Source organism: Mixophyes fleayi, chromosome 6 (assembly GCF_038048845.1).
Source record: "Mixophyes fleayi isolate aMixFle1 chromosome 6, aMixFle1.hap1, whole genome shotgun sequence".
Taxonomy (NCBI): Eukaryota; Metazoa; Chordata; class Amphibia; order Anura; family Limnodynastidae; genus Mixophyes; species Mixophyes fleayi.
Window position 1 is genome coordinate 79,033,214 of NC_134407.1, and position 7,967 is coordinate 79,041,180.

A 7,967-nucleotide genomic window follows, 5' to 3' on the forward strand; every position below is an offset into this window, starting at 1 on the left:
ACAGTGAGGCATTACAGGAGAATATTTGCTCTGATTCACAAATGACAACAATCCCTGTGGTGAGTCCATCCAACAGTGGGATGTCTAATCGTGAGCATTCTGCTGATGTGTGCCTTAATAGCCCGAGTGTAGCCGGTGATACCCAAATTGAGGATGCCACTTTGGAATTAGAAGAGGATGAGGGGGAGATTTGTGTAGGCGACGAGGGCGCTAATGATGATGTTGATGATTATGATGCAGACAGATACCAAATTGCCTTTCTCAATTTCTATTTATATTCTAGATTATATAACGGCTGAATAGTTTTCTATTTTACTCCTAGTGGAGAGAGGATCTGATGCAGACAGATACCAAACTGCCTTTGTCCATTTCAATTTATATTGTACAGTATATAACGGCTGAATTTATTAGTATTTTATACAAGTGGAGGGGGGCCTTGAGAGACAGAAACCAAACTGGCTTTTTCCATTTCTTTACATATTTAACTATAAGTGTAGGGTGTAATATACATTCAAAGACGATGGCTGCATTGCCAATATGCATAGATGGAGAGGAAGACAATCTGTTTTGTGTGTAGAATAGGCCTACCAACGAAGAATTAAACTGTTTTTTTGGATGATTTATTACCTCAACAATTAGATTACTTGTCTCTAAAACAGTTGGAGCACTAAATTGGGTTAATTTAGGCCCAAAAACATGGATTTTCCAAAAAAATAGCAAAACAAAACCAAACAAAACCAAAACCAAAACCAAAACACGCAATGGCAGTTTTGCAAAACCAAAACCAAAACCAAAACACGACGGTAATCCAGATCCAAAACCAAATCCAAAACCAAAACACGGGGGTCAGTGACCATCTCTACTTTATATACACTACAAATGGCTAGACAACTGTTGTCAGGATTTGGGTAGAAATAATTCCACACATAAGAAGTGGCTTTTTTTGGTCTTATGTCCAGGCATGACAATGGCCTCCTTCTTATCACGTGCCAGAACTGCTTCCACTGGTATACTGTATACCTCTCTAATAGCGCTAGATCGCCGCGGAGGGTGGTATTTATAGATTCTAAAACTTGCGAGATCCGACGATGTCACAATGACGTTTTGTCTCGTTTTCGAATCCAAAAAAGCGCAAAAGTACCGAACCGGATTTTCTCTCCTAGGTTCGGGTGGGCTCGGTTTTCGGGAAACCATGCCCGCCCATCTCTAGTTAACTTAATACTAGTTATAAATATTTGAATGCCAGAGCGATCCTTCAACAAGATTTGAATTTTAAAAAACCTTTTCATTAAACATATATTGAAGCCAATGATCTGCAGATGTGTGTCTGTTAAGATAAGTAATATATACACCTGCCACTGTGAAAAATATCCAGACAGATAAGGGTTGCTGATCACACTATTAAGCTCTACTTAGCATGTACGGGGTCCCACCACATAAGTGGAACTGAAACCTCAGTTTGAGATTTCAATTCCACTGTTTAGAAAAGAGAGAACATACAAAAAATAATAATGTACATACAATATGAATGTTATATTATATCTACCTTTTTCCTCCCAGAAAATAATATTAATATTTATTTATATGTATTTTATTTTCTTGGGGTGGGGCAATACCATTCATTTACTAAAACATACAGTCTGAAAAAATATTATTTATTGCAGCAATTATTATAATTTTTAGCTTCTCTTTCTGTTAACGCCATATTTAGTACTGGCATGGGGGAGCTGAAATCAGTAAGTAACCCCTTACAAGAATATGGCAAAAGCAATCAAAAGCTCTACTGACAATTTCATCATTTGATAAATAGTCTTAAATTAAGCAGCAGACAGGTGAATGAATATTATTATTATTATTATTAATATTTATTTATAAGGCGCTACAAGGCATCCGCAGCGCCGTACAGAGACAAACAAAATCACAATACAATGGGAGACAGCACAGTACAGTAAACACAGCAACTCAGTACGCTCAATGCACAGCTAGAGAGGGCGGGGAAAGGGGAGGGAGGATCCGAAAACGACGGGGCCCAAGAAGGGGGGCGCGGAAGACAGGGAGACCCCCAGGGGGGAGGAGGGAGCGAAAGTGGACGTGGGGTGGAGGACCTTTGAGGAGGAGGGCTAAGTAGCTGGAGAGCAGAGTTAGAAGTGGTGGAAACAGGAGGAGAGATGGCCCTGCTCAGAGGAGCGTACAATCTAAGGGGAGGGGTGGACAGACAGAGAGACGGAGGGGAGAGAGGGAGAGTGGGGGAACAGAGGCAGAAGATAAGGTAGGAAGTTAAGTGGGAGACAGAAAGGCTTTAAGAAAAAGGTGGGTTTTTAGGGCCCGTTTGAAGCTGGACACATTAGGGGAAGTTCTGATGGAGGGAGGGAGCTTGTTCCAGTGGAGGGGGGCAGCGCGGGCGAAGTCTTGGATACGCGCGTGGGAGGAGGTTATAAGGGGGGAAGAGAGGCGACGGTCAGAGGCAGAACGGAGAGGGCGGGATTGAGCATGAATAGAGAGGAGGGTGGAGATGTAGGGCGCAGTGGAGTTGGCGAGGGCCTTGTAGGTGAGTGTGAGGAGCTTAAAGAGGATTCTGAAGGGGAATGGGAGCCAGTGAAGGGCTAGGTAGAGGGGGGAGACAAAAGAGGAGCGGCGAGAGAGGAAAATAAGCCTAGCTGCAGCGTTAAGAATATGATATGTATATGCTGGTTTCAACAAAATAGTCCTATGTTAGTTAACAGACAACAAGGAATGAGAAAACTGTGGAGGTTGTTTGCTGCGAACAGTAACTTTTTGTGTCATGCAATCTATAAAACTCAATTACAGTGGCATGGAAAAAAACAAGTATCAGGAACACTATATATGTCAAATAAACTGGTTGCCATATTATTTTTATCTAGCTTTTTTTTGACAACTGTATATTTCCTTGTGTTTGTTAAAGTTGTTAAACTTTCTGTTTTCACTTGTTTTATTATTAAATCTTTACTTTCTATTTTCTATATTGGATAGTCATCTATCTACATTGTAAATATTGTAAACAGTGAGCCATTAACAATCTTGTTTTACAGCTACAGTTGTTCATTTATAATAAGCTATTAGTCCACAGCTGATTGATGATACATTATTGTGATAGGCAGTGTTTTCAAATCAGCTGTTGAGCAAGAACTGTTTACTGAACACAGTTCACAGTTCAAACAAAGCTCTATGTGCAACAATAGGTTTCTTCTCAGCAGTTTCTGTTTTATGGTCTATTGCTTTTTGCCTATATTGTGTAGTAGCATGTTATTTTTTTGCATACACACAATGAAGTCAGAAACTATTAATTAGGGCATATCACTGAAGCACTAGTCCAGGGTGAATTAATAGGCTGCATGCTCAGAAATAATGATAAACTGGCTGCCTCATTGAAATCCACTAGTATATTACAATTTCAAAGATAACTTATATGACCATATTTAAACAGCAGTTCTATAAAAGGGCACCTAATCCTTAAAAGAACTAATTTCATATAAAAGCACGGGATGTTAAAATACCCAATTTAATCTTACCATTCAACTCTAGTTCTAGTAAAAAGTAAAATGGATCCAAAATATGTTATGGATCCATTGCACATCTTAGAGTAACACTTATGGTTTAAATAAAACGTGAATTGGTGCTGATCCAGAAGGTCCTTAAGCTTTTTCTTGCCCCGGCAAGAAATGTGTACATACAAAAAAGGCAATACATGGCAACACATATTTTAATTCAAATAATTATAATATGTTAGAAAAACAAAAAGGATATGAGTTTAGATCACAGCAGAGGAGAAATGTTGACAGTCATTTCACTGAAGACTAAAGTGGAATTACTCCTTACTTCATTACAAACAGCTGAAGCCATATTCCACATCTTTTGGATGCTGATACAGGACAAAAAGGTGCACAAAGCATAGCATGTCAATTATGCTTATTGTGTGCACCTCTGTATAAATCCACCAATATGTAGTATATACAGAGCATATCTATTACATTGGACACTTACTACAAAACACAAGCTGTGTATTTGCACTGCTGCAAGATAGGGAAGGGCCTCCTATGCAGTGTCTACATTGGCCCAGAATAGAGGGCATGCTATACTAGATAATTTAAGCAAAACCATATCAGTTATTTCAGATATAGTATTTAGCTCACTAATACACATATATTAAAAAAATAAGTTTATTTGCTCCCAAAAGTGTATAATTTGTGAGGTGTAATTTTACTAGTGACTATAGTACAGTGTCATTATAATGAATATAATATAGTAATATAAAAATATTGGCATTTTATTCATAGTTGTCTACTCTCCCAGAATTTCCGGGAGACTTCCGAATTTCTAGAAGTCTGGAGAGCAAAGCAATCTCCCGGTTCCTAAATACCGCTATTTTAAAATGGTGGGGGTGTGAATCCCGCATCATTGTCGCCCTCAGCTGTGATTGGATAGGAACTGTGATGGATGTTTAGAGGGCAGGGCTAAATTACGTGACCCACCGGGGCCGCCCTCAATACCCCTGCCCCCCCGATCTCTTGGAGCACCTCTTGCCGAAGTTGGCAAGTATAATTTTATTGCATTCACCACACTCAAACAAATGTTATTGTTGTGTGTAAGGGAGCAACAAAATGAATAAAAACAACCTAGTTTTAGGTATGTGATATAGTCTGACACATTGAGCAGCAAAATGGTAACACACAAACCAGATTTAGGTATTTTTCACAAGGTGTAGAGAAGAATTGTGATTGATTTTTTGATCAGTAATGTCTGGGTGGAGCTACCCAATAAGTACATTATAACATTCACAAAACAAAAGCTAACATACAATTATCACGTGTTTGTTGGTGACACATACTATACTTTCTTTTTGTAATAAACATTACATTACATTTATTCTTAGTGATGAGTGAATTTGTGGCAAAATTTCAGGTACATCATCTTTCGCAGTTGAACAGACCGTTTTGTAGAGGTGCGAAGTTCTGGTGGTACAATCATCACGTTTCGCTTTTGTTTCGTAGTTCCATTCTGCACTGTATTTCTACCAAACTTGCCTACTCTCCTGGAATTTCAGGGAAGCTCCCGAATTTCCAGACTCTAAGGCATTCTCCTGGACACGATGGGGGCGGGACTTAATGACGCAATTTCGTGTCATCCTGCCCCGTCCCTGCTTTGAAATGCCTTGAATTTTAGCATTTTTTTTGCAGGGGGCGGGGCTAAGGTGACGCAATAACGTTGCCATGCCCACTTTCTACCCCGTCACATGACCTCTGCTCCAGGATCTCCCGGAGCAGAGGTTAAAAATGTTGGCAAGTATGATTTATTCATTCGCATTTCATAAGATTTATAGTCTATCAATAGAGCTGAGACCATGCAGGTTAATTTATTCTGTTGTGTGGTATGGTTGGGATAGACCGGGAAAGGGTCAATGCCAAATGCAAAAGGAGACAAATTTTCAGCTGAACAGTTTTGAAAATGTTATGCTAATGTTTGATATAACCTATGGGTAAATCTTGCTAAGTAAATGCTATTTATATTTTAAATAATCATTAATAAATAAAGTGACTGCACTGCATATTCACAGAGAACCAGTGAAGACAGAAAATGCATTGTTTGGTGGATGTTTTCAAATACATGGTAGACCTGAATATACAAATATCATCATCATCATTTATTTATATAGCACCACCAATTCCGCAGTGCAGTACAGAGAACTCACATCAGTCCCTGCCCCATTGGGGCTTACAGTCTAAATTCCCTAACACACACACACAGACAGACACACAGACTAGGGTCAATTTGTTGGCAACCAATTAACCTACCAGTATGTTTTTGGAGTGTGGGAGGAAACCAGAGAACCCGGAGGAAACCCACGCAAACACGGGGAGAACATACAAACTCCTCACAGATAAGGCCATGGTCAGGAATTGAACTCATGACAACAGTGCTGTAAGACAGAAGTGCTAACCACTTAGCCATCATGCTGCCCAGATATGTGTGTATTATATGCGTTGCATTGTACTCTACAAGACCAGGTGCAAATAGATTTTCCAATTTGCTCTAAATCCAAATTTGTCATCCTATATATTTTTCATATTGTGAAGTAGAAAAAGTTCTGCACTATCAACTTCAAATCATATGCCTTACTCTGAAACTCCAAAACAACAGCCTGAGCATTCAGTAACCTTCTGTAATAGACTGAGCAAACAGTATGAATATGCCTTGTTGTTCATGCAGCTATCATATATCATGTTAAGTCACTTAGCTGAATGTCTGCAAATTGCTTACCTTGTCTTAATGAGTAAAGATTCACCTCGGCAAATGTTCTGTTCCCTGCACCAGAGCAGCTTTTACTAACAACATTTACACCCATCAGCAGATATGTGTACAAAAGTATAATGTACTTTAGTTACTTTCACTTTCTTTTTCTTTGACACAGTTGCTTAGAAGCAGATTTCTAAAACATGGAATTATTCCTGGAAATTAGTGACAGTTGCCAATATTATAATTATTTTACATTTTGTCCCTGGAGATGTCTTTATTTTTCTAAACTGAAAAAAGCTGAAGAATTGGACCTTCTGTCTTGTTCCTTTCTGATCTGATAAATCCTTATGAATTACTAACTGAAATCTGTGTGTGATCACAGAACAACTTTTTTTGTTGGTCAAATGGGTGTCAGCATGGGTTAAGCAATGGGTTAGGGCTTCAAGATTTCATATAGAAAATTTTGCTTATGATTCTAACTCATACTTGCCAACTCTCCTGGAATGTCCGGGAGACTCCCGAAATTCGGGTCAGTCGGGTCAGACTCACGGACTCCCGGGAGAGCTGACAAATCTCCCGCATCCCGCTAATTTGAGGCTGCCTGTTGCTGAGTACACACACTGGGCATACTCATACAGTGGCAGACACACTGGGTGCATTCATACTGTGGCAGACACACTGGGCACACTCACACAGTGGCAAACACACTGGGTGCCACATACAGTGGCAGTCACGCTGGGCACACACATTTAGAGCAGACACACTGGGCACACACATGCAGGGCAGACACACTGGACACACTTATACTGGGACTTACACTGGGCGCACACATACAGGATAGACAGACTGGGCACACTAATACAGGGACAGACACACTGGACACACTAATACAGGGACAGACACACTGGACACACTCATACAGGGACAGACACACTGGTCGCACACATACAGGGCAGACACATGATGGTCACTAAGATGCTCTTTGTATTGTATGGCGATAATAGGAATGCTCCCTGTCTGGTATGATGGTCACTAGGATAATTTTTGTATTGTATGGTGGTCACTAGAATGCTCTTTGTATTTGTATGGCGGTCACTAGGATGCTCTTTGTATTGTATTGCGATCATAGGAATGCTCTCTGTCTTGAATGCTAGTCACTAGGATAATCTTTGTATTGTATGGTGGTCACTAGGATGCTCAGACTTAGAGGGAAATTTACAAACCAGTGGCTTATACTTCTAAAGCCACAGGATTTACTGCAGCAGCTTGGAGCATGGAAACGCAAACTGCTTGTGATATGTGTCAGTGGTTTCAAAACCCCAGAACCGCCAGATGTTTTATGCAAATGTACTGTTTTTTTTGAAAATGCCTCTCTCCAGGGGCAGGCTGAGCTGGAGTGGGGGGGGGGGGGGGGGGGCAGGGGGCATCTGCCCCCTGGGCCAGTCCCATAGTGGGCTGGTAAATTTGAGATTGTTGAGAGTTGTCTTATCCTACTTTGTAGTTTTGTTCCTTTTTTGTCTCTCATCCTTATTGTTAGCTGTTTTTTCTTGTTTAAGTCTAGTCAGTGTTTTTGTGTGTAAGTTTTGGCAGGAAGGGGTAGAGGAGGCTCAGGTTGATTTAGAGGAGGGTAGCCAGGTTGCTAAAATCAAGTCTGGCAGAAATATATGCTTTCACACAATGAAATCAGTGTGCTTGTAAGAAACATTATTCCCTGT

General features: G+C 40.2%; 1 protein-coding gene across 1 annotated transcript in view; it reads right to left on the reverse strand.

Moving 5' to 3' along the window:
• Nucleotides 1–6,376, reverse strand: part of LOC142161370 (uncharacterized) — a 51,664-nt gene extending 45,288 nt beyond the window's left edge. Inside the window, exon 1 of the mRNA XM_075216924.1 lies at nucleotides 6,277–6,376. The gene's annotated coding sequence lies outside the window, so the exon portion shown is untranslated. The remainder of the gene's footprint in view (nucleotides 1–6,276) is intronic.
• Between the last annotated feature and the right edge of the window lie 1,591 nt (nucleotides 6,377–7,967).